The sequence below is a fragment of the Sapajus apella genome, unplaced genomic scaffold (assembly GCF_009761245.1).
Source record: "Sapajus apella isolate SASKATOON/1434 unplaced genomic scaffold, GSC_monkey_1.0 scaffold1, whole genome shotgun sequence".
Taxonomy (NCBI): Eukaryota; Metazoa; Chordata; class Mammalia; order Primates; family Cebidae; genus Sapajus; species Sapajus apella.
The window spans coordinates 64,548,311-64,576,140 of NW_022436941.1; the positions used below are offsets into that span (position 1 = coordinate 64,548,311).

A 27,830-nucleotide genomic window follows, 5' to 3' on the forward strand; every position below is an offset into this window, starting at 1 on the left:
TTAAGTCTTTTTTTTTTTTTTTTTTTTTCCCCCCGAGACGGAGTTTCACTCACGTTACCCAGGCTGGAGTGCAATGGCGCAATCTCGGCTCACCGCAACCTCCGCCTCCTGGGTTCAGGCAATTCTCCTGCCTCAGCCTCCTGAGTAGCTGGGATTACAGGCACGCACCACCATACCCAGCTAATTTTTTGTATTTTTAATAGAGACGGGGTTTCACCATGTTGACCAGGATGGTCTCGATCTCTTGACCTCGTGATCCACCCGCTTCGGCCTCCCAAAGTGCTGGGATTACAGGCGTGAGCCACCGCGCCTGGCCCATGTTTAAGTCTTTAATCCATCTGGAGTTAATTTTAGTGTAAGGTGTCAGGAAGGAATCTAGTTTCTGCTTTTTGCACATGGCTAGCCAGTTTTCCCAACACCATTTATTAAACAGGGACTCCTTTCCCCATTGCTTATTTTTGTCAGGTTTGTCAAAGATCAGATGGTTGTAGATATGTTGTGTTGCCTCTGAGGTCTCTCTTCTGTTCCATTCGTCTATATTTCTGTTTTGGTACCAGTACCATGCTGTTTTGATTACTGTAGCCTTGTAGTATAGTTTGAAGTCCGGTACTGTGATGCCTCCCGCTTTGTTCTTTTTGCTTAGAATTGACTTGGCTATGCGAGCTCTCTTTTGGTTCCATATGAAGTTTAAGGTGTTTTTTTCCAGTTCTTTGAAGAAGGTCATTGGTAGCTTGATGGGGATAGTGTTGAATCTGTAAATGACTTTGGGCATTATGGCCATTTTCACAATATTGATTCTTCCTAACCATGAACATGGAATGTTTCTCCATCTATTTGTGTCCTCTCTTATTTCGTTGAGCAGTGGTTTGCAGTTCTCCTTGAAGAGGTTCTTTACATTCCTTGTTAGTTGTATTCCTAGGTATTTTATTCTCTTTGTAGCATTTGTGAATGGCAGTTCATTCTTGATTTGGCTCTCTTTAAGTCTGTTATTGGTGTATAGGAATGCACGTGATTTTTGCACATTGATTTTGTATCCTGAGACTTTGCTAAAGTTGCTTATCATTTTCAGGAGATTTTGGGCTGAGACGATGGGGTCTTCTACCTATGCAATCATGTCGTCTGCAAATAGAGACAATTTGACTTCCTCCATTCCTATTTGAATACCCTTTATTTTTCTTGCCTGATTACTCTGGCTAGAACTTCCAGTACTATATTGAATAGAGGTGGTGGGACAGGGCATCCTTGTCTAGTGCCAGATTTCAAAGGGAATGCTTCCAGTTTTTGCTCATTCAGTATCATATTGGCTGTTGATTTGTTGTAAATAGCTTTTATTATTTTGAGATACGTTCCGTCAATACCTAGTTTATTGAGGGTTTTTAGCATAAAGGGCTGTTGAATTTTGTCAAAGGCCTTCTCTACATCAGTTGAGATAATCATGTGGTTTTTGTCTTTGGTTCTGTTTATGTGGTGGATTACGTTTATAGGCTTGCGTATGTTGAACCAGCCTTGCATCCCCGGGATGAAGCCTACTTGATCATGGTGAATAAGCTTTTTGATGTGCTGTTGTAATCGGCTTACCAATATTTTATTGAAGATTTTTGCATCTATGTTCATCATGGATATTGGCCTGAAGTTTTCTTTTCTTGTTGAGTCTCTGCCAGGTTTTGGTATCAGGATGATGTTGGTCTCATAAAATGATTTGGGAAGGACTCCCTCATTTTGGATTATTTGGAATATTTTCAGAAGGAATGGTACCAGCTCCTCTTTGTATGTCCGGTAGAATTCGGCTGTGAACCCATCTGGACATGGGCTTTTTTTGAGTGGTAGGCTCTTAATTGCTGCCTCAACTTCAGCCCTTGTTATTGGTCTATTCAGGGTTTCGACTTATTCCTGGTTTAGGCTTGGGAGGATGCAAGTCTCCAGGAATTTATCCATTTCTTCCAAGTTTACTAGTTTGTGTGCATATAGTTGTTTGTAATAATCTCTGATGATGGTTTCAATTTTTGTGGAATCTGTGGTAATATCCACATTGATATCACCATTGATAATTACATTGATTAGGTTATTCTCTCTTTTCTTTTTTATTAATCTGGCTAGTGTTCTGTCTATTTTGTTGATCTTTTCGAAAAACCAGCTCCTGGATTTATTGATTTTTTTGAAGGGCTTTTTGTGTTTCTATCTCCTTCAGTTCTGCTCTGATATTAGTTATTTCATGTCTTCTGCTAGGTTTTGAGTTTTTTTGATCTTGCTCCTCTAGCTCTTTCAATTTTGACGACAGGGTGTCAATTTTCGATCTCCTTGCTTCTCATGTGGGCACTTATTGCTATATATTTTCCTCTAGAGACTGCTTTAAATGTGTCCCAGAGATTCTGGTATGTTGTGTCTTTGTTCTCATTGGTTTCGAAGAACATCTTTATTTCTGCCTTCATTTCATTGTTTATCAACTCAACATTCAAGAGCCAGTTGTTCAGTTTCCATGAAGCTGTGTGGTTCTGAGTTCGTTTCTGCATTCTGAGTTCTAACTTGATTGCACTGTGGTCTAAGAGACTGTTTGTTACGATTTCCATTCTTTTGCATTTGCTGAGGAGTGATTTGCTTCCAATTATGTGGTCAGTTTTAGAGTAGCTGTGATGTGGTGCTGAGAAGAATGTATATTCTGTGGATTTGGGGTGGAGAGTTCTGTAAATGTCTATTAGGTTTGTTGGTCCTGGTCTGAGTTGAAGTCCTGGATATCCTTGTTAATTTTCTGTCTGGTTGATCTGTCTAATATTGACAACGGGGTATAAAAGTCTCCCACTATTACTGTGTGGGAGCCTAAGTCTCTTTGTAAGTCATTAAGAACTTGCCTTATGTATCTGGGTGCTCCTGTATTGGGTGCATATATATTTAGGATCGTTAGCTCTTCTTGTTGCATTGATCCTTTTACCATTATGTAATGTCCTTCTTTGTCTCTTTTGATCTTTGTTCCTTTAAAGTCTATTTTGTCATAGACGAGAATTGCAACTCCTGCTTTTTTTTGCTCTCCATTAGGTTGGTAAATCTTCCTCCATCCCTTTATTTTGAGCCTTTGTGTATCCTTGCATGTGAGATGAGTTTCCTGGATACAGCACACCAATGGGTTTTGGCTTTTTATCCAATTTGCCAGTCTGTGTCTTTTGATTGGGGCATTTAGTCCATTTACATTTAGGGTTCATATTGTTATGTGTGAATTTGATCCTGCCATTTTGATGCTAGCTGGCTGTTTTGCCCGTTAGTTGATGCAGATTCTTGATTGTGTTGATGCTGTGTACCATTTGGTATGTTTTTGGAGTGGCTGGTACTGGTTGTTCCTTTATATGTGTAGGGCCTCTTTCAGGAGCTCTTGTAAAGCAGGCCTGGTGGTGATGAAATCTCTGAGTACTTGCTTGTTCGCAAAGGATTTTATTTTTCCTTCACTTGTGAAGCTTAATTTGGCTGGATATGAGATTCTGGATTGAAAGTTTTTTTCTTTAAGGATGTTGAATGTTGGCCCCCACTCTCTTCTGGCTTGTAGGGTTTCTGCTGAGAGATCTGCTGTGAATCTGATGGGCTTCCCTTTGTGGGTAATCTGACCTTTCTCTCTGGCTGCCTTTAGCATTTTCTCCTTCATTTCAACCCTGGTGAATCTGACAATTATGTGCTTTGGGGTTACTCTTCTTGAGGAATATCTTTGTGGTGTTCTCTGTATTTCGTGGACTTGAATATTGGCCTGCCTTGCTAGGTTGGGGAAGTTTTCTTGGATAGTATCCTGAAGAATATTTTCCAGTTTGGATTCATTCTCTTTGTCACATTCAGGTACACCTATCGAACGTAGATTAGGTCTTTTCACATAGTCCCACATTTCTTGGAGACTTTGTTCATTCCTTTTTACCCTTTTTTCTCTATTCTTGCCTTCTCATTTATTTCATTGAGTTGATCTTCGACTTCTGATATCCTTTCTTCTGCTTGTTTAATTTGGCTGTTGAAACTTGTGCATGCTTCATGAAGTTCTCGTGTTGTGTTTTTCAGCTTCATCAATTCACTTATATTCCTCTCTATGTTTTCCATGCTTGTTAGCATTTCGTCAAATCTTTTTTCAAGGTTCTTAGTTTCTTTGCATTGGGTTAGAACATGTTCTTTTAGCTCACAGAAGTTTCTTATTACCCACCTTCTGAAGTCTGATTCTGTCATTTCATCACACTCATTCTGCATCCAGCCCTGTTCCCTTGCTGGTGAGGAGTTGTGATCCCTTGTAGGAGGAGAGGTGTTCTGCTTTCGGGTGTTTTCATCCTTTTTGCGCTGATTTCTTCCCATATTTGTGGATTTATCCACCTGTTGTCTTTGTAGTTGCTGACTTTCGGACTGGATCTCTGGGTGAACTTCCAGTTTGTGGATGATGAAGTTATTTCTGTTTCTTAGTTTTCCTTCTAACAGTCTGGCCTCTCTGGTGTAGGACTGCTGAGGTCCACTCCAGGCCCTGCTTGCCTGGGGATCACCTGCAGCAGCTGCAGAACAGTAAAGGTTGCTGTCAGTTTCTTCTTCTGCTATCTTTGTCCCAGAAGGATACCCGTCAGATGTCAGTCTGAGCTCTCCTTGATGAGGTGACTCTTTGGACATATGGGGGTCAGGGAGCTGCTTGAGGAGACAGTCTGTCCTTTATTGGAGCTCAAGTGCTGAGCCGTTTGCTCCGTTGTTCATTTAGAGTTGCTGGGCAGGTACATTTAGGTCTGCTGCAGCAGAACTTATAAACTCTTTTTTTTTTTTTTTTTTTTTTCCCCCCCCGGTTCTTTGTTAGGGAGTTAGGGCTTATTTTGTGAGTTTCCGTGTGCTGCTGCCTTTTTTTTTTTCAGGGCTGTCCTGCCCAGCGAGGAGGCAGCCTAATCACTATCTGCCTGCAGAGACTTTGCTGAGCTGTGCGGGCTCTGCCCAGCTGCCCTGTGATCTTCCTTGCAGTCCTGTTTATATGGGTGTAGTTAGAACTGTCTCGGCAATGGCGGCCCACCTCTGTAATGGCGGATTCTCTCTGTAATGGCAGGTTGCCTCGGCAACGGCGGGCTGCTTCAGCGATGGCGGACTACCTCCGTAGTTGTGGAGTGTCTCGGTAATGGCGTACGCCCCTCCACCACAGAGCTGGACCATCCTGGGTTCAGCTGTGCTTGCTGTGAAACACTCAACCCAGAGCGTTTTCAATTGCTGTTTTGTTTTGTTTTGTTTTTGTGGGGGTGGGTTTAGCCGAGCCTGATCACCTGACTACCTGACTCAGAGTCTGTTTTTTTTTTTTTTATTTGGTCAAGTCTCTTCCATGTGTTCCAGTCGCCTATTGAAAAGGCGCTGGGATCTGTGTGATTTCCCCTTTTGCTGCGGCGCCGGCTGAAACAGCGGCACTGAGATTCTTGGCGGTTTTTTTGCCCAGGAATCTCCTGGCCTGGCTACCTGTTTCAGTTACTTTTTAAATCAGATGAATGGGCGATCTGCCTTCTTGGGTCTCCAGTCGCCAGCTAAAAGGGCACCTGGACCAGTGTATTTTGTATGGAGAACTGCCGCGCCAGGGCGCTGGGAAAGCAGCCATGCCAGCCAAAACAGCCGTTCTGGCCAAAACAGCCATGCTGGCTGTCCGTGGGGCTCCTCCACCTGGGAATCTCCTGGTCTGTGGGCAATAAAAATCGGTCTGGAAATGCGGCATCCACTCACCCTCTGCGCTTTCACTGGGAGCTGCAATCCTGAGCTGTTCCTATTCGGCCATCTTGGGTCCTCTCCCAAGAAAATTATTAGTGTATACTCCAAATAGAACTCAAAGTATACAACACTTGGGTTTGAAGATAAGAAGAAGCACCTTGAGTCGGAAATTCAAAATCAAGAACAAAAATGGGCAAAAGCAGGGAAAAAAATGAAAAAAAAAAAAAAAAAAAAAAGAATTGTCCTCAAAGAGATGAAGGAAAATGACAGGTTATCTTAAATGAAGAAAATAAGATACCAGATATTGAAAATAGAGTCAAATGAAAATTTGTGCAGATGTTAAATAAGGAATAGATGGCTGGGCATGGTGGCTCATGCCTGTAATCCCCGTACTTTGAGAGGCCGAGGTGGGTGAATTCATGAGGTCAGGAGTTCGAGACTAGCCTGGCCAACATGGTGAAACCCCATCTCTGAAAAAAAAAAAAAAGAAAAGAAAAAAATAAAAAAGAAGGAATAGATAACAACCAAGAGAATGAAAGAAAGTAAAAAGAATCAGAAAAATTACTGAAAATGGAAAACAGACAAAGAAGCACTGATTTTCTTTCATATTATAGGAGTCTGAAGAAAAAAAAATTTTTTTATTATACTTTAAGTTCTGGGATACATTTGCAGAACGTCCAGGTTTGTTACAGAGGTATACATGTGCCATGGTGGTTTGCTGCACCCATCAACCCGTCATCTACGTTAGGTATTTCTCCTAATGTTCTTCCTCCCCTTCCTCCCCCTTTCCCCTGGCCAAGAAGCCTCTTTGTATGATGTTCCCCTCTCTGTGCCCATATGTTCTCATTGTTCACCTTCCACTTATGAGTGAGAACATGCAGTGTTTGGTTTTCTCTTCCTGTGTTAGTTTGCTGAGAATGATAGTTTCCAGCTTCATCCATGTCCCTGCAAAGAACATGAACTCATTCTTTTTTTATGGCTGCTTAGTATTTCATGGTGTATATGTGCCACATTTTCTTTATCCAGTCAATCATTGATGGGCATTTGGGTTGGTTCCAAGTCTTTGCTACTGTAAACAGTGCCACAGTAAACATACGTGTGCATGTGGCTTTACAGTGGAATGATTTATAATCCTTTGGGTATATACCCAATAATGGGATTGCTGGGTCAAATGGTATTTCAAGTTCTAGATCTTTGAAGAATCTCCACACAGTCTTTCACAATGGTTGAACTAATTTACATTCCCACCAACAATGTAGAAGCATTCCTATTTCTCCACATCCTCTCCAGCATCTGTTGTTTCCTGACTTTTTAATCGCCATTCTAACTGGGGTAAAATGGTATCTCATTGTAGTTTTGATCTGCATTTCTCTAATGATTAGTGATGATGAGCTTTTTTTCATATGTTTGTTGGCCACATAAATGTCTCCTTTTGAGAAGTGTCTGTTTACGTCCTTCACCCACCTTTTGATGGGGTTGTTTTTTTCTTGTCAATTTGTTTAAGTTACTTGTAGATTCTAGATATTAGCCCTTTGTCAGATGGATAGATTGCAAAAAGTTTCTGCCATTCTGTAGCTTGTATGTTCACTCTGATGATAGTTTCTTTTGCTGCGCAGAAGCTCTTTAGTTTTAATTAGACCCCATTTGTCAGTTTTGGCTTTTTGCCATTACTATTTTTGCTGTTTACAACACTTGGAAAGAATTTTTTTTAAATGTTATGGGTACATAGTAGATATTTATGGGGTAGATGGGATATTCTGATATAGGCATACAGTGTATAATAATCACATCAGGGTAAATGCAACATCCACCACAAGCATTTATCATTTCTTTGTGTTATCAATGTTCTAATTATGCTTTTAGTTATTTTTAAGTGTACAGTAAATTATTGTTCACTCTAGTCATTTTGTTGTGCTATCAAATACTAGATTTTATTCATTCTATCTAACTATATTTATGTACTTATGGGTCTTTTGTGTGTGACTTTTATTGTGTTGATGTATGATTTTTCTATGCCCAGTTTTGTGAGAGTTTTTATCATGAAAGTATATTGAATTTTATCAGCTTTTTCAACATCAATTTAAATGATCTTAGGGTTTTTGTCCTTCATTCTGTGGATATGATATATCACGTTGATTTGCATATGTTGAACCATCCTTGCTGCCCTGGGATAAATTCCACATGGTTATGATGAATTATCTTTTTAGTATTTCGTTGAATTCAGTTTGATAGTATTTTGTTGAGGATTTTTATATCACTGTTCACCAGGGATATTGGCTTGCAGTTTTTTTGTGTGTGTATCTTTGTCTGTTTTGGTGTCAGGGTAATACTAGCCTCATAGAATGAGTTTGGAAGTGTTTCCTGCTCTGTTTTTCGCAATGGTTTGAGTAGGATTCATTTGGTTCTTCCTTAAGTGTTCAGTAAAGTTCAACAGTGAAGCCATTGGGCCTCAGGCTTTTCTTTGCTGAGAGACATTTTATTACAGCTTTGGTTTTACTACTTGTTATTGATCTGTTCAGGTTTTTAATTTCTTCCTGGTTCAGCATTGGTCGTTGTTTGTGTCTAGCAATGTATCCATTTCTTCTAGGTTTTCCAGTTCTTGGCTTGCTTATAGCGGCCTCTAATGATCCTTTGAATTTCTTCAGTATCAGTTATAATGTCTCCTTTTTCATCTCTGAGTTTATCTATTTGGGTCTTCTCTTTTTTACTTTGGTTGTTGATCAAAGATTTGTCAATTTTATCTTTTCAAAAAAAAAACAACTTTTATTTCATTGATCTTTTATATTTTTTTGTTTTCAATTTCATTTGTCTCTGCTCTGATCTGTATTATTTCTTCTACTAATTTTGAGTTTGGTTTACTTTTTTCTTTCTTTAAGATGCATCATTAGCCTGTCTATTTGGATGTTTTCTACATTTTTTTTTTATCTAAATGCTTATTGATAAAAATGTCACTCTTAGTAATACTTTCACTGTATACCATAGGCTCCTTTTTCTTCCTTTTTTTTCTTTTTTTTTTAAGTTTTCTTTGCGTAGACAGTCTCTTGCTTTATTGCTCAGGCTTGTCTTAAACTCCTGCCTTCAAGCAGTCCACCTGCATTGGTCTCCCAAAATGTTAGGATTACAGGTGTGAGACACCATTCCTGGCCTTCTATAGGTTATTGTATATTGTATTTCCATCTTCATTTGTTTAAACAATTTTTTTTTATTTTCTTCTTAATTTTTTCATTGACCCACTGGTCATTTTGGAGCATATTGTTTATTTCCAAGTTTCTCTTGTTATTGAATTGTAGTTTTATTGCTCTGTGGTCAGAGAAGGAGGTTGATACGATTTCAATTATTTTGAATTTTTAAATTTATCTTGTGGCCTAACATATGGTCTATCCTTGAGAATGATCCATGTGCACTGAGGAGTATATGTCTTCTGCAACTGTTGTATTAACATGTTCTGTAAATATCTTTTGGGTCCATTTGGTCTATAGTGTAGATTAAATCTGATGTTTGTTTCTTGATTTTCTGTCTGAATGATCTGTCCAGTGCTGAAAGTGGGGTGTTAAAGTCTCCATTTATTGTATTATGGTCTGTCTCTCTCTTTAGTTCTATTAATATTTGCTTTATATATCTGGTTGCTCTAGTGTTGGTTGCATATATATATATTTACTATTGTTATATCCTTCTTAATTAATCCCTTTATCATATGATAACCTTCCATACTTCTTGTTGGTTCTGTCTTGAAATATATGATGTCTGATATAAGTATAGCTAGTCCTGCTTCTTTTTGCTTTCCATTGGCATGGAATATCTTTTTCCATTATTTTATTTTCAGTCTGTGTCTTTATAGATGACATGTATTTCTTGTAGGCAACAGATCATTGGGTGCTGCTTTTTTTTTTTTTAATCCATTCAGTCACTCTGTTTTTTGATTGGAGAGTTTAATCCATATACATTCATATTGTTATTAATAAGCAAGGACTTATGCCATTTTGTTATTTGTTTTCTGATTATTTTGTGGTCTTCTTTTTTTTTTTTTTAATTGCATTTTAGGTTTTGGGGTACATGTGAAGAACATGCAAGATTGTTGCATAGCTACACATGTAGCAGTGTGATTTGCTGCCTTCCTCCCCCTCACATACATCTGGCATCTCTCCCCTTGCTATCTCTCCCCAACTCCCCACCCCCCACCGTCCCTCCCCTGTTTCCCCCCAACTGACCCCAGTGTGTAGTGCTCCCCTCCCTGTGTCCATGTGTTCTCATTGTTTAACACCCACCTATGAGTGAGAACATGCAGTGTTTGATCTTCTGCTCTTCTGTCAGTTTGCTGAGAATGATGGTTTCCAGGTTCATCCATGTCCCTACAAAGGACCCAAACTCATCGTTTTTGATGGCTGCATAACATTCCATGGTGTATATGTGCCACATTTTCCCTGTCCAGTGTATTGTCAATGGGCATTTGGCTTGGTTCCAGGTCTTTGCTATTGTAAACAGTGCTGCAATGAACATTCATGTGCATGTGTCCTTATAGTAGAACGATTTATAATCCTTTGGATATATACCCAGTAATGGGATTGCTGGGTCAAATGGAATTTCTATTTCTAGGTCCTTGAGGAATTGCCACACTGTCTTCCACAATGGTTAAACTAATTTACACTCCCACCAACAGTGTAAAAGTGTTCCTATTTCACCACATCCTCTCCAGCATCTGTTGTCTCCAGATTTTTTAATGATTGCCACTCTAACTGGCGTGAGATGGTATCTCAATGTAATTTTGATTTGCATTTTTCTGATGACCAGTGATGATGAGCACTTTTTCATATATTTGTTGGCCTCATGTATGTCTTCTTTTGTAAAGTATCTGTTCATATCCTTTGCCCACTTTTGAATGGGCTTGTTAGTTTTTTTCTTGTAAATCTGTTTTAGTTCTTTGTAAATTCTGGATATCAGCCCTTTGTCAGATGGGTAAACTGCAAAAATTTTTTCCCATTCTGTTGGTTGCCGATTCACTCTAATGATTGTTTCTTTTGCTATGCAGAAGCTATGGAGTTTGATTAGGTCCCATTTGTCTATTTTGGCTTTTGTTGTCAATGCTTTTGGTGTTTTGGTCATGAAGTCCTTGCCTACGCCTATGTCCTGAATGGTTTTGCCTAGGTTTTCTTCTAGGGTTTTTAATGGTGTTAGGTCTTATGTTTAAGTCTTTAATCCACCAGATGAGCATTTCTTATAAGATAGGTCTAGTGTTGAAGTCCCTCAGCTTTTGTTTTTCTGTGAAAATCTTTATTTGAGGGATATTTTTATACTATTCTAAGATAAAAGATTTTTCTTAAGCACTTTAAATATTTCATGTTCTGTAAAGTTTCCACTGAGAAGTCTTCTGCCAGATATATTGGAGCTCCATTGTATGTTGTTTCTTTTCTCTTGCTACTTTTAGGATCTTTTTGCTTAATCTTTTGGAGTTCGATTATTTAGTGCTTTGAGGTAGCCTAATTTGGGTTAAATCTCCTTGATGTTCTGTAACCTTCTTATATGTTCATATTGATCTCTTTCTATGTTGTTATACCTTTGAATAAACTTCATACCTTCACCTCACTATTTTCTTTTTAAGAACAGTGACTCTTGGAGTTACCCTTTTGAGGGTATTTTGTAGGTCTTGTAGGCTTGCTAATTTCTTTCTTACTCTTTTTTATCTCCTCTGACTCTGTATTTTTAAATAGTCTGTCTTCATGCTCACTCACTGTATCTTCTGCGTAATAAATTGTGCTGTTGAGAGACCCTGATGTATATCATCATATCAATGGACTTTTCGACTCTAGAATTTCTCCTTAACTTTATTAAATTTGTGCAGTCTGTTAACTTTATTTAATAGGAATCTGAATTTCGTCTCTGTTATCTTCAGTTTCATTGAGCTAACTCAAAAATAGCTATTTTGAATACTGTATCTTAAAAGCCACATATCTCTGTCATTCCAATATTTATCATTTTTGCCTTATTTAGTTTCTTTGGTGAGGTCATCTTTTCCTGGATGTTCTTAATGCTTATGGATGTTCGCTGATTTTTGGTCATTAAAAGTTACGTATTTTTTGTAGTCCTTGCAGTGTGGGCTTCTTTGTATGCATTCTTCTTAGTAAGGTTTTCTAAGTATTCAATGGGAACGGACTGTTGTGATCTAAGTCTCTAGTTGCTGCAGCAGTATCTGCATTAGGTGGTACCCCAAGCCTAGTAATGTTGTGACTCTTGCAGACTTATAAGTAGAGATCTGCCTTGCTGGTCTTGGTAAGATCCAAGAGAATTCCCTGGATTACCAGGCAGAATCTCTTGTTTTCTACCCTTTCCCCTAAATGGGGTCTGTTTGTGTTGAGCTGCATGGGGCTGGGATAAAGATGACACAAAGCACCACTGTGGCCACTACCACTGGGACTATACTGGGTCAGAACCAAAGCCACCACAACACTGGGTCTTGCCTAAGGCCAACAGTGACCACCGCCTGGCTACTGCTGATGTTTACTCAAGGCCTAAGGGCTCCCCGGTAGGTGTCAGTCAATAGTTGACAAATTTAGCCAGGCTTGTTGCCTTCCCTTGAGGGTGGCAAGCTACCCCCTGGGCCAGGGCCTGGAGTCAGGAGCCTTAGGTATCTACTTGATGCTCTATTCTATTGGGGCTGAATTAGCACTCAAGCCGCAAGTCCTTCCCACTCTTCTCTCACCTTTCTTCATGATAAGAGTGTCGATGATAGACTGGACAGGGAAAATGTGGCACATATACACCATGGAATGTTATGCAGCCATCAAAAACGATGAGTTTGGGTCCTTTGTAGGGACATGGATGAACCTGGAAACCATCATTCTCAGCAAACTGACAGAAGAGCAGAAGATCAAACACTGCATGTTCTCACTCATAGGTGGGTGTTAAACAATGAGAACACATGGACACAGGGAGGGGAGCACTACACACTGGGGTCAGTTGGGGGGAAACAGGGGAGGGACGGTGGGGGGTGGGGAGTTGGGGAGAGATAGCAAGGGGAGAGATGCCAGATGTATGTGAGGGGGAGGAAGGCAGCAAATCACACTGCTACATGTGTAGCTATGCAACAATCTTGCATGTTCTTCACATGTACCCCAAAACCTAAAATGCAATAAAATAAATGAATGGGGAAAAAAAAAAAGTGTCTTCCTGTGTCATCCACCGCCCCAGGACTGTAATTAGTATTGCTGGGATACTGCTGATGTTCACTCAAGTTTCAAGGGCTCTTTAGTCATCTTGTGGTGAATACTGCCAGGCCTGGGTCTCTCCTTTTAGGGTAGTGAGGTCCCTTCAGGCCCAGGGCTCGTCTAGAAATGGCATCCCAGAGCCAAGGCCTGGAATTGAGGACCCCAGGAGCCCATATGATACTCTGTCCTAGGAAAGAAGTAGTTTTAGAAACTTTAAGTTAAGGTCATCAAAATATGCTTTTATCAAGTAATTATAATCAAATCAGTTCTGGTAAGGTCCTGTAGCATTGCAGTATCATTGCAAAAATATGTTTTGGGATCTCTGACATCCCATTATTTTGGGTGCTAGTCTTACTAGAGTGTGATTCTTATGAGAGGAGAGATCATATATAACTTCATAATTAACATTTTCTTTTATTATCATTGTAGCCAAAAATCACAGTAATATAATTTATCCATATTATGCCTTTATTTGAGACTAAAAATTAAAGACAGGGTTTTGTTTTATTTAGAGATTCTCAGAATTGAATAAACTATCAGGCAGATACATCAAGTCAATATGTTATATGAAAGAATTGGAAATGAATAATGAATAATTATATTTAGCTTTCCTATGTATTTTCCTGAAAAGAATGCAAGTAAGGTTTACAAACAGAAAACAATTGTTGAAGATCTTTTCACTTAGAGTTGATATTATTTTTCAGACTGACTTTGGGGAGTCCATTCCTCTTAGGCTGTTAGCACATTTTTATTAAGTAACTTTCGTTATTTTAACATCTTTCATTGTAGGGTGGGCTGCGAAGGTTTCTCTGACAAAGTATTAGTGTATTTTAATGAGTTTGATGCCACCAAACTTAAGGTGCACCATATAATTATATGCTTTATTAACTATTCAAGTTCGTATCAGCTGTAAAACACATGCTTGTTTCAGAGATGTAAAAATGTGTGTGTTGGGGGAGTTTTTATAATGAGTGAAATGGGGAATTTGAGAAGCCATGCTATTTAGAGGAAGTGGTGACCAGATAAGAAGGCACATTAGTTGTAAAGGCCAACGATGACTAGTTAAAGAAGGCCAGTATGGTTGGAGCAGAGTAGACGGGGAAAAGGAAAGTTGTAGTGAGGTCTGGTTGTGGAGAGCCTTGCGGATCATCCTTAAGGACTTGGACTTTAATGCTGAGTGAGATGGGAAGTTACTGGAGGTTTGAACAGAGGAGTGATTTGATCCTTGCAACAGGATCACTTGGGCTGCTGTGTTAAGAATAGATTGTAGGAGCCAGGGATGGAAGCAGGAAAATAGAATCAGGCAGCCTTTGAAGGCTGTTGCACGTAATCCAGATGAGAAATGGTGGTGGCTTGGATCAGAGTTACAGTGGTAGAGATTATGAAAAGCACTTGGATTCTGGATTTCTTTCGAAGGCAGAACTGACAAGATTTGCAGATTTGCTAATGAATTCCTATGGAGTATGAGAGAAATAATGAATCAGATGATTCAGGTCTAAGCACCTGTATTGTTACCATTTAGAGAAATGTGGAATCCTACAGGAGAAGTTGAGGAAGGCAAATCAGATGATCAGTTTTGGATTATGTTGAGAAGCCTCTTAGGCATTACAAGAAGATAATAGAGCAACTAAGAAAAAGTCTAGAGACGAGGGTAGAGGGCCCAGTTGGAGTTATATGCATGTGTGCACATGAGTGTATGTATAACGTAGGGCATGTATGTGTGAGAGTTTATCATTTGATTCTTGCATTTTTGACTGTTGCTTCAGAATTCCATTTTTCCCCTTCTGTTTTCTGTGATTTTATCATTAGAGGTTTTCTCCAAATGTCTGAGCTTTGGCTGTCCTTAGCAATGAGGTATAAGGAGAGATTAAGCAGCTGGCTTCTATAAAGGACTTTTGTGAAGGAAGAAAGAGTAGAGTTAACCAATGGTCTATTTTTAAGTATAATTTTTATTTTTTAACTTTTTATTTTGAAATCATTTTACATAGAAGAGTTGCAAAAATAATGTAGGTAACTCTTATAAGTACCTAAGTTCAGAAAATTATGTAAATGATGTAGTGTTTTTCTCAGGGTATCACATCAGAGACATAGATAGTGTTGATCCCTCATTTGACATTAATTTCAATAATTCAGCAAAGGACCAAGGGTTGTCTAGTTTTTCTGCTTTGTAGTTTCTGTATCCTTGAAACTAGAAGGTAAGATCCATGGAAGATACATTAAAACTGTGTAAACAGTAAGATACCATCTCACACCTGTCAGAATGGCTATTATTAAAAAGTGAAAGAAACAACAGATGCTGAGGTTGCAGAGAAAAGGGAACACTTGTATATTGTTGGTGGGACTGTAAATTAGTTCAACCCTTGTGGAAAGCAGTATGGTGATTTCTCACAGAGCTAAAAGCGAAACTACCATTGAACCGAGCAGTCTTATTATTGGGTATATACGCAGAGGAATATAAATCCTTCTACCATAAAGACATATGTACTTGAATGTTCATTGCAGCACTGTTCACAATTAAAAAAAGAAAAAGACATGGAGTCAACCTAAATGTCCATCAGTGACAGTTTGGATAAAGAAAATGTGGTATATAGACACCATGGAATACTCTGCAGCCATAAAAAGAATGAGATCATGTGTTTTGCAGGAATGTGGATGGAGCTAGAGACCGTTATCCTTAGCATAGTAATGCAGAAACAGCACCACATATTCTCACTTATAAGTGGGAACTAAATGGTGGAAACTCATTAACACCAAGAAGGGAACAGTGGACTCTGGGGTCTACTTGAGGGTAGAGGGTGGGAGGCGGGAGAGGAGCAGAAAAGATAACTATTGGCTACTGGGTTTACTACCTGGGTGATGAAATAACCTGTACAACAAATCCCTATGATACACGTTCACCTACCTTCACATGTACCCCCGAACCCAAAATAAAAGTTAAAATAAAAAAAGACTATAATAATCTTATTCCCTCATCATCATTTTCTCTTATTTAGCAATTATTTATGATGCCTCTGCCACTCAATCTTTTTTTAATGTTTGCAAAGTAGTGATTTTTTCAATACTGCAAACATTGCAGTTTATCAACCAGCATTATATATATATATATTACGTTTTAGATTTTGCGGTGCACAAGAACAGAAAATCAAACAGCCAGCATTTTACTATTAAAAAAACAAACAGTGCAAATCAGTCATTTGAGAAAAAATAAAATACAAATAAACAAAATCCAGTCCTTTTTTGTCCCGTTAAATAACATAGGGGACTTACCTGTTTCTACTTAATATTGAATGTGTTATCTATTACTGTACTCATATATTTTGATAATCAAATTGTCTTAGGTGGAAGCACCTTTGAGCTGATTCCTTGGTCCTTTTGACATACTCCCATGGCTTTTTTTTTCCCCCCTTACGAAAGCTCAAGATATTTTGGATTCATCTTACTTTATACCTCCCCTGCCCCATTCCTGGAGTTAGCCATTTATCTGAGGAGCCTTGCTTGCTTTGGATGGGGAAATAGTATCAGATGGGAGTAGAGGGTGAGAGTTTCACTACTCAATTTAGGCTTTGCCTTGATCTTTCTGTTTTGAACCCTTTTCCTCAGCTTTCTTTCATAGCGCTTACTTTAGGGTTCTTTCAATTCAACATATCCAAATAGAAAACCTCTAATCCTGCTAGAAGGGTAATTTGGCTGTTTTTAGGGATGGTGTTTAAGCAGACTAATTGCTTCTTACTTTTAATTAGTTCTTCTGTTTATAGCTTCAGAGGAATCTGAAGTTAGAAATTGCTGATTCTCATTCTTTTTATTCTTTCTGTGGGTCTTTGGAACAAATAGGATTGCTTCTTATCCTGTTCTCCCTCACTGCATGCAGGTTTCCCTAGTCATCTTAATTTGTTCATTTGCTTTCAGATATCTGAAATGTGATTGAATTCTCTTTTTTTGTTGTTGTTGTGCTCTTCCTTCTTATTTCTTTTATTTGTTTGTTTGTTTGTTTTTTGTTTGAGGCAGAGTCTTTCTCTGTTGCCCAGGCTGGAGTGCAGTGGCACCATCTCGTTTCACTGCAAAGTCCACCTCCAGGGTTCAAGCAATTCTCCTGTCTCAGCCTCCTGAGTAGCTGGGATTAACAGGTGCTGCACCACCACACCTGGCTAATTTTTCTATTTTTAGTAGAGTTGGGGTTTTGCATGTTGGTCAGGCTGGTCTCGAACTCCTGACCTCAGTTGATCTGCCCACCTCAACCTCCCAAAGTGCAGGGATTACAGGTGTGAGCCACTGTGCCCAGCCTCCTCCTCCTTATTTTCTTATTTCTAGTTTGATGTCTTTTCTTATCTTTTAAGTGGGGTTTGTTAAGTAAGTAAAGATGAATATATTAATCTTTCATATTTACCCACTAGTCTTATGTATTTTATTTTATTTATTTATTTATTTATTTTTATTTTATTTTTTTTTTTTTTTGAGACGGAGTCTCGCTCTTGTTACCCAGGCTGGAGTGCAATGGCGCAATCTCGGCGCACCGCAACCTCCGTCTCCTGGGTTCAGGCAATTCTCCTGCCTCAGCCTCCTGAGTAGCTGGGATTACAGGCACATGCCACCATGCCCAGCTGATTTTTTGTATTTTTAGTAGAGATGGGGTTTCACCATGTTGACCAGGATGGTCTCGATCTGTTGACCTCGTGATCCACCCGCCTCGGCCTCCCAAAGTGCTGGGATTACAGGCTTGAGTCACCGCGCCCGGCCTTTATTTATTTATGTATTTATTTTTTAAGATGGGGTTTTACCATGTTGGTCAGGTTGGTCTTGGAACTCCCGACCTCAGGTGATCTGCCCGCCTTGACCTCCAAAGTGCTTAGATTACAGGCGTGAGCCACCACGCCCTTCCCAGTCTTATGTATTTTAAAATGAACATTTTCTCCATTAATAAAAGTATTATGTATGATTTATGGAAAATACAGGTAAGCAAATGAAAACAATTAGCTCTACTCATATAGTTTATAGGTAGTTATTGTTAATCCTTGATGTGTTTTTTTATACATACAAACTTGCTTATTAAAATAGCTGGATAATATTCTATGGAGTAGGTATCCTATTAGTTTTGGGGGTTTTTTGTTTGTTTGTTTGTTTTATGTCTTATTAGGCCTTTGCTCTCATTGAACTGACCTTCTGTGAACTTATTTGTGCTACATATCATTATGGTTGAGACATTGAGGGTAAGCAATAAGGCAGTTAAAAACCCCAGAAATTTTTAGAAATAACACTAAGAGGTTTTAAAGACTATGTCAGAGGAGATTTTGGTAGCATTAGTTCATGTCTTTCATGAACTAGGATGTAGTTTCATGGAAACACAACTGAGAGAGAAAACCTAACCAATTTTACTATACTTTATCTAAAAAAAGACTGTTTCTGTGTCACATATTTCAACCTGCCCTGTTTTCAGCCCAGCTGTACCCTTGATGTTATGGATCAGGGAAAGCCAAGTAAAGGGAGAGCCAATAAGCAGAGCAGTATCAAAATGAGACCAAGATATTTAGAAATTTACTTACAAAGAAGGTTTACAAGAGAATACAGACTTCAGAAGAACCAACTCCCCGAATAAAAATGCTGTCAGTTTTAAAGGGAGGAAAACAAGTTTCCAAAGTTTACATCTAGTCTCTACATAGTAGGAAAAACAACAGTTTTTCATACTTTTCATCTGATTATCATATCTGCAAAGGTCATCATGTATCTTCAGATAACAGCTTTGCAGAAGTCAAGGATAAAGGGGTTGTTAGGGAGTCAGTAGTTAAAGGAACAGTTCAAGGGTTTTGTTAATTTGGGAATTTGGGGAACTTTAAGTGGGATGACTGGATTTTTTTTTCCTCCATCTCAGAGTACAAAGTATTTTTTCCTCTTGAGTGTGATGTGCAGACTTTCCATAATTACACAGGACAAGGCATCAGTTTTGTCTCCAAAGAACGACATTATGCATGGAAAAGAAAAGCCTAAATATTTTTCACTGTTTCCAGTGTTATTTAGAGGAGGGAGTTCCCTGACCAGCCAGAGTATTTTACTATCCAGTCCTATGGTTTTGTTATATCCAACAAGTTATCATTTTGATCACCTAACTACCTTTGCTCTAGTTTCTTATTTCAAGCCATTAAATCGGATGGGAAGCATATGTGAAGAGGTGGGAGTTAGAGGTTGAAATTTTAGATAAGGTGACAAAGGAAGGGATTCACTTGAGTCAGTACCTTCAGGAAGCAACAGATAAACAATGAATGTATTTGGAGGAGAGTATTCTAGGAAGAGGAAAGAGTGGCTCTGAGGTTACGTCAGGGGTATAGAGTTTGTCATGGAGAGCATTGAAGGACTTTGAACAGAGGAGTGACATGATTTGGTTTTCCTTTTAATCATTCTGTTGTATATACTAAATATATGGTAATCGGTAGTGATAAGTACACACACACAAAAAATCACGATTTCTGTGCTCTTATATCTTCCCAGAGTTGGGATATAGTTATCTGAAGCCCAGTGTTATAAATTGGAATAAAAAATACAACCTCTTTAACTTATCATTTAATTCATCTATAATTTAAAATGCTTTAGGCTGTCAGATTATCTAAAACATGTTTCCTTTTTCCACCTGTTTGTGTTTTTATGTTACATAAATAATCCCTATGAATTGATAGAGACAGTTTTAGAGAAGATTGTATTGTTTCAAAGCTAAATTAGTGTCTTTTAAACCTTGATTTTATTTTTTATTGAATAAATTAAAAAATAGGTTGTTTAAAGTATGTAGCTGACATTTGAGTGCTTTTGCTATGCCAAACATTGCTCAAAATGTTTTCACTGTTTGCACATACAAAATATAGATTATCACATTCAGTCCTCTCAAAAAACCAATGAGGTAAGTTTTATTATTACCCCCACATTCATAGATAAGGAATTGAAACTTCAGGAGTTTAAGTGAATTTGCCTGATGTTACAAAAGTCTATATACCATCTCTAACCTTTGATAGGCTGGAAAGTAACATAGAAGAGTTCTGTATATGAATATGTCAATTCCAGGGAAAGCTAAATTGTAATTGTTGAAAAAAGGGAAAACAAAGAAAAAAAAAAAAAGGCTAATAGTAAGCCCCTAAGCAGAAAAACAAATATCTGAAAGAACAGACCCTTTGTCAAGTTTAAGGAAAAGGGACCTAGGAACAATATAATTTTCAAAGGACATGTTAATCACCCTGTTTTGTGAAAATGCCTCAGGAGCCATTTGGTGAGAGTGGCGATGATCTTCAGAGGAAAATAAAACTGATAGGGCTCTTCTTTCCTTTCCCATCCCCATACATTTTAAAAATAGGTAGGTATTAAAGTTAAGATTTGGGAAGGTGGGGCAGTAGCAGACAGGATTCTATCACTTAAAATGGAAATTGGAAAAAACATTATACTAAATTGGGGGCTACTGGCCACTAAAAGTTTTTTCACTCTATTTTGAACCCATGTTGAAGCTTTTAGATTTTTCTGGATAGGATTCTTATAAGGAGCACATTTACCAGAAAATTGAAATGGCTGATTATCATGGCATTTGTTCCCTCGCTATAAATCATTAAATTGTCAGTATGGTATGTTTATTGATACATTCCTAAATCTCTTGGAAGCATCTTAGGTTAGACTTAAAAGTCTCTCTATATGGGGCAGTGACAAGATCTAGTTTATGGATTTGTAAAACTTTACATGCTTTGGATTGTGGGTGTTTTCCCAAGATCATACCATGTATGTTAGGTACTGGATATAGCCGGTTGGCCTCCCTTTAACACCTCAGTCTTCATTGTGTCATTAGCCTGCCTGGTGTATGATAACCTCGTGTAGTCCATTAGACTACATGGAGTGTAGTGACATGGTCATAGCTCACTGCAACCTTGAACTCTTCGGCTCAAGTGATCCTCCTGCCCCACCCTCCTCATCCACCAGCAGGCTAATTTCATTATTACTAAGGCTAAATTCATTATTCTTCAGATTGGATTAATGCCTAAAGTCATTTATTTGTAACTGACTTTTGTGATGTACTAAGAGAATAGTTCTACTTGATTAAGCTGTGGGTTCTACTAGGAGGTATTTTGATTACAACTTTATTTCACCAACATATAACAATGATTAAGATTGACAGCCAGTCCTTTTACTTTAAAGTAACATTTTTTTACATTTAAAAAATTATTAATTTTAAAGTTGATATAAAATTACTTGTTTATTGTATGCAACATGCTTTTTTGAAGTATATATACATTGTGAAATGGTTAAATCTAGCTAACAAATATATTAACTCACAATTACCATTTTTGCAGTGAGAAGACTGAGCATCCACTCTCAGCATTTTTTAAGAACATAGTATGTAATCATTAACTATAGTCACCATGTTGTACAATTGATCTCTTAAACTTAATCCTCCTATCTAAGTATGTATCTGTCCTTTAACCAACACCTCGCCAACCCTCCTCACCCGCTAAACTCTCCAGGCTCTGGTACCCACCATTCCATTCTCTACTTCTAAGAGATCAACTTTTGTGAGATTCTACGTATGAGGGAAATAATGCATTATTTGTCTTTCTGTGCCTGGCTTATTTCGCTTAATCCCCTCCAGATTCATTCATGTTGTCAAAAATGACAGAATTTTCTTCCTTTAAATTCCTGAATCACTCAGCTTTGGTGGCTCATGCCTATAATTACAGTACTTTGGGAGGTCCAGGCAGAAGGATCACTTGAAGCCAGGTATTGAAGACAGCCTGAGCAGCATAGCATAGCAAGACCTTGTCTCTACAAACAAACAAACAAACAGAATGAGCTAGGCGTGGTAGAATGTGCCTGCAGTTCTAGCTACTGAGGAGGGTAGGGCAGGAGGACCACTTGAGCCCAACCGTTCAAGGTTGCAGTGAGCTATGATCATGCCACTGCACTCCAGCCTGGGCAACAGAGCAAGACCCTGTGTCTGGGAAAGAAAAAAAAAAAAAAAAGACTGCATAGTATTCAATTGTGTACATATACTACATTTTCTTTATCCATTCATCTGTTAATGGACACTGGGGTTGATTCCGTATCTTGCTTATTGTGAATAGAGATATAATAAGAGTAGGAAGCACACATGTCTCTTCAACATACTGAATTTATTTTCTTTAGATAATAAAGAAATTCAGCATTACTGAATGAATGATATGGTAGTTCTATTTTTAATTTTTTGAGGAACCTCCATAGTGTTTTCCTTTGTGGCTCTACTAATTCACATTCCCAACAAGTGTGGGAGGATTCCTTTTTCTCACTACTCTTGTCAACACTTACTCTGTTTCATCTTTTTGCTGTTAGCCATTCCAGCAGGAGTGAGGTAATACCTCATTATGGTTTTCATTTGGGTTTGCCCAAATGACATTGAGCATTTTTTATATACGTGTTGGCAATTTGTATGTTTTCTTCTGAGATATGTTAGTTCCAGTGTTTGTGCATTTTTTAACTAGGTTGTTTTCTTGTTATTGAGTTGAGTTCCTGATACTTTTCTAATATTAATCCCTTACCAGATACATAGTTTGCAGATATTTTCTCCCATTCTATGGGTTTTCTCTTCACTTTGTTGATTGTTTCTTTTGCTGTACAGAAGCTTTTTAGTTTGTTGAAATCTCATTTATCTATTTTTTATTTTGTTGCCTGTGCTTTTGAGATTTTATTTGAAAAATTCTTGCCAGACCGATGTCATGGAGCATTGTTCCTGTGCTTTATTCTAGTAGTTTCATAGTCTTAGGTCTTATATTTCAGATTTTAATCCATTTTCAGTTGAATTTTGCATATGGTGAAAAGTAAGCATTTAATTTTATTCTTCTGTATGTGGATATCCAGTTTTCCCAACACTATTTATTAAAGAGAGTGTCCTTTCCCCATTGTGTGTTTTTCACATCTTTGTCAAAAATCCTTTAGCTGTAAATGCACGGATTTATTTCCGGGCTCTCTGTTGTGTCTGTTTTTATGTTAGTTACCTGTTGTTTTGATTCCTATATTTTTGTGTAGTATATTTTGAAGTCAGGCGCTGTGATCCCTCCAGCTTTTTTCTTCTTGCTCAAGATTCCTTTGGCTATTTGGGGTCTTGTGGTTCCACATGAATTTTAGGATTACCTTTTCTGTTTTTATGAAAAGTGTCATTGTTTTCTTAAGAAGGATTGCATTGAATCTGTAGGTTGCTTTGGGTACTGCAGGCATTTTAACAATACAGTAATGTGTCTCACACAGATGTTTCAGTCATCATCCTATAGTTTTCTATCATCTGGTGATGTTGTTGCCATCATGAAGTAACAGCTTAATGCATAACTACTTCTGTCTTTAGATAAACAAATACTTACCCTTGTATAATAATTGTCTACAGTATTCATTATAGTAACATGCTGTCCAGGTTTATAGCTTGGAAGCAATAAGCTATACTACATAGCTTAAGTGAGTAGTAGAAGTAATAGGCTATACCATCTAGATATGTGTAGCTGATGAAATCACCAAACGACACATTTCTCAGAACATATCCCCATTGTTAAGTGACACTTGACTATATAAATTCTTCTGATTCATGAACATGGGATCTCTTTCCTTTTATTTTTATCTTCTATTTCTTTCTTAAATGTTTTATAGTTTTTCGTGTAGAGATCTTTCACTTCCTTGGTTAAATTTATTCGTATTTCCTTTTCTTTTTGTAGCTATTCTAAATGGGATTTTCTTAATTTTTTTCCCCCAGATATTTCACTGTTACTGTATAGAAACACTGGTGACTTTTTTATGTTGATTTTGCTTCCTGCAAGTTTACTGAATTCGTTTATTAGTTCTGACAGTATTTTGGTGGAGTCTTTAGGGCTTTCTATATATAAGGATCATGTAGTCTACAGACAGGGAAAATTTAACTTACTGCTTTGTCTTGCCTAATTGGTCTGGCTAGGACTTCTAGTGCTGTGTTGAATAGAAGTTGCACAAGTTGGCATTCTTGTCTTGTTCCGGATCTTGGAAGAAAAGTTCAACTTTTCCCTGTTCAGTGTATTAGCTGTGGGTTATTGCATATGGCCTTTATTGTACTGAGGTACATTTCTTTTATAACCAATTTGTTGAGTGTTTTTATCATGAAAGGATGTTGAATTTTGTCAAGTGCTGTTTTTGTATCTATTGATTATATGGTTTTTGTCCATCAATTATGTTAACGTGATATACCACATTTATTGATTTGTTTGTGATGAACCGTTGTTGCATCATTGTATCACTTGATTATGATGTTTAATTTCCATGTATTTGTGAATTTTCCAAGCTCCTCCTTTTATTGACTTCTGGTTTTATACCATCGTGGTCAGAAAAGATACTCTATATAATTTCAGTTTTCTTAAATTTGTTAAGATTTGTTTTGTGGTCCAACATGTGATCGATTGTGAGGAATGTCCCATGTGTAGTTGAGAAGAATAATATATTCTGCAGCTGAAATGTTTTGTACATATGTGTTAGGTCCATTTGGTCCAGAGTATAGTTTAATTCTGATGTTTTCTTCTTGATTTTCTCTCTAGATCATCTGTCCATTGCCGAAAGTGGGGTGTTGAATTTTCCTACTATTATTGTGTGTAGTGTTTCTCTCCAGATCTATTAATATTTGCTTTATATATTTAGGTGTTACAATGTTGGGTGCATATTATTTATAATTGGTATTCTCTTGCTGAGTTATCAATATATAATGACCTTCTGTGTCTCATTTTTACAGTTTTTGACTTAAAGTCTATTTCGTCTGATAGAAGCATAGCTATTCCTTCTGTCTTTTGGCTTCAAGTTGCATAGAATATCTTTTTAAATCTCTTTACTTTCAGTATATATATGTTGAAATGAGTCCCTTATAGGCAATATATAGATGGGCCTTTTTAAAAATCCAGCCAGTCACTCTGTGTCTTTTGATTGGAGAATTTAATCTATTTACGTTTAAGATGTTTATTTATTGATAGGTAAGGACATACTGCCACCACTTGTTTAATTGCTTTCTAATTGTTTTCCATTCTTACTGTCTTTGTGGCTAAGTGATTGTCTCTAATAGTACATTTGATAACTTGCCTTACATTTATTTTTTGTATTTATTGCAGGCTTTTGCTTTGTGATTACCATAAGGTTTACAAAAAGCATAGTTATAAAAGGTTATTTTAAACTGATAACAACCTAAAAATAAACTCTTTTTGCTCTACTGCCCCTCAATGTTTTGAATTTTTAATGTTACAATTTTCATCATTATTGCCAAATTTTGAATATTTGGCAATATATGTATACCTTACCAAATTTTGAATATTTATATATCTGTAGGTTTGGAAAGTTTTCTGTTCTTATTGGAATAACCTTTCTACTTGTTTGTCTTTCTTTACCACTCCCCCTGGAACTCTAATGACTCAAAAATTTGCTCTTTTAATGCTATCTCATAAATTCCGTAAGCTTGCTTTATTCCTTTTTCATCTTCTTTTTTTCTGACCATATATTTTCAAATAACCTCCCATCAAGTTCACAGATGCTTTTGAGTCATTGATTTTGCTATTGATGTTCTTTATGGCATTTTTCATTTTATTCATTTATTTTTTACCTCTAGTATTTCTGTTTGATTTCTTTTCTTTTTTTTTTTTTTTTTTTCTTTTGAGATGGTCTCACTCTGTCGCTCAGGCTGGAGTGCAGTGGTGAGATCTAGGCTCACTGCAACCTCCACCTCTCGGGTTCAAGCAATTCTCCTGCCTCAGCCTCCTGAGTAGCTGGGATTACAGGTGTACACCACCACGCCTGGCTAATTTTTGTAATTTTAGTAGAGACGGGGTTTCACCATGTTGGTCATGCTAGTCTCGATCTCCAGACCTCATGATCTGCTTACCTTGGCCTCCCAAAGTGCTGGGATTACAGGCGTGGGCCACCATGCCTGGCCCATTTTCTTTTGATTACTATTACAATACATTAATTTTCTCATTCTGGCCATTTACTATTTTCCTCATTTTGTTCAGTGTTGCTGTGCATTTTCTTGAAGTTCATTGAGCTTCCTTAAAACAGCTATTTTGAATTCTTTGTCAGACTTTTGAAACATCTTCATCTCTTTTGGATTTGTCATAGGAAGTTTATTTTTTCTGTTTGATGATGTCATGTTTCCCTGATTGTTCTTGATCCTTGCTGTTATGCATCTATATCTGCATGTTGAAGAAGTAGGTATTTACTGCAAGTTTTGCAACCTGGCTTTATCTGGCTCTTTATCAGTAAGCCAGCTGGTAGAACCTAGGCCGGTCGTCTGGTGTGATCTCTAAGCCCATGACTATTGCAACTGTTGCAGCATTAGGCCTTCTACACCCAGAACTACCATGGTCAGTATAACAACAGACTAAAATCTGTTGCTACCACAGCTGGCACAGCACTGGGATGCATCTGAAAATCATGAGGCCTGCCTGTGGCTGAGGTTTGACTGAAACCTGAGGCAGCTGTCATCATTCAGCAGTGATGGGAGCCAAAAATTGAGTCCATTTTACAATGGCTATAGTGTACCTCCCAGCACTGGGATAGGTGAGGAGATTCAGTTCACAGATACCAACCTGGATGCAGGTACCGTGGTGGGTCTGCCTGGCACTGGAGTTTTACTATGACAGACCCAGTATTGGGGACCAAGGGAAAGTCCTACACTTCTTTTTCCCCCAAGCAGATGAGATATCTCTGCATTCTGCTGCCTAGATGAGATATCTCTGCATTGTGGGAGGGTTGACACAAATACTGTAAAACTATCCTTTACCCTCTTCAATGGGTATTTTCTCATTAGTATGCCATAAACAGGTATTGTGAAGTTTTACTTGGTTTTCTTAGCTCTTTTGAAGGTGTTTTCATGCATGAATCGTTATTCAAAATGATGTTTCTGCAGGGGGATAATCACTGGAGAGTCCTTTTTCTCCATCTGGCTCTGCCTTCTTATAACATCAATTTGTTTCATTTCAAAAGTAATGCCTATCCATTATCAAAATCTTATCAAATACAAAAATTTCTTAAAAAAGAAAACCACTTGTAATTCTAACACTAAGGGACAACCGCTGCTTTCATTTTATTGAATTTTTAAGTTTTTCACTTAAAAATCTTCTGCAAATTTTGAAATAATTGTACATTCTATTTTACCAGTTTTACATATACTCATCTGTGCATCTGAATAATTCTGTGCAGTTATGTCACTTAGATTCTTATGAAAATCATCACAATCAAATTACAGAACTGTTTTATCACCCCAGAGATTTCCTATGCTACACTTTTTTGTGTGTGTGACACAAGATCTCACTTTGTTGCCCCAGGCCGTAGTGCAGTGATGCAGTCTTGGCTCACTGTAGCCTCTGCTTCTCTGGCTCAGGCAGTCCTCTGGCCTCAGCCTCCCAAGTAGCTGGAACTACAGGCACACACCACCATGCCCGACTAATCTTTGTATTTTTGGTAGATAGAGTTTTGCCGGGTTGACCAGGCTGGTCTTGAACTCTGAGCTCAAGCAATCTGCCCACCTCAGCCTCCCAAAGTGCTAGGATTACAGGTGTAAGCTACCACATCCAGCCTCTTATGCTACCTCTTTATAATTACGACTCTCTCCCTTCATTCTACTCTCTAATCCCTAACCACTGGAAACCACTAAGATGTTCTCCAGTTCTATAATTTTATTATCTTGAGGATTTTATATAAATAGAATCATACAGTATATAGCTTTTTGAGATTGGCTTATTTCACTCAGCATAATTTCCTTGAGAATCCACTAAGTTGTTGAATATATCAATAATTGGTCCCTTTTTACTGCTGAGTAGTATTCCATCTCTGTACCATGGTTTAGGCATTCACCAATTGGGTTATTTCCAGTTTGGGGCTGTTACAAATGAAGCTTTTTTTTTTTTTTTTTCTTGAGACAGAGTCTCGCACTGTTGCCCAGTAGTGCAGTGGCACGATCTCGGCTCACTGCAATCTCAGCCT

The 27,830-nt window shown here is 37.9% G+C and overlaps 1 protein-coding gene and 1 long non-coding RNA gene across 6 annotated transcripts in view; both read left to right on the forward strand.

Moving 5' to 3' along the window:
* Positions 1-27,830, forward strand: part of CERT1 (ceramide transporter 1) — a 142,136-nt gene that overhangs the window by 17,160 nt on the left and 97,146 nt on the right. The gene's annotated exons all lie outside the window — the stretch shown is intronic.
* LOC116551776 lies at positions 10,753-15,569 on the forward strand. Its single transcript, XR_004269062.1, has 2 exons — positions 10,753-12,384; positions 12,828-15,569. It is a non-coding gene; the product is annotated as an uncharacterized LOC116551776 (long non-coding RNA).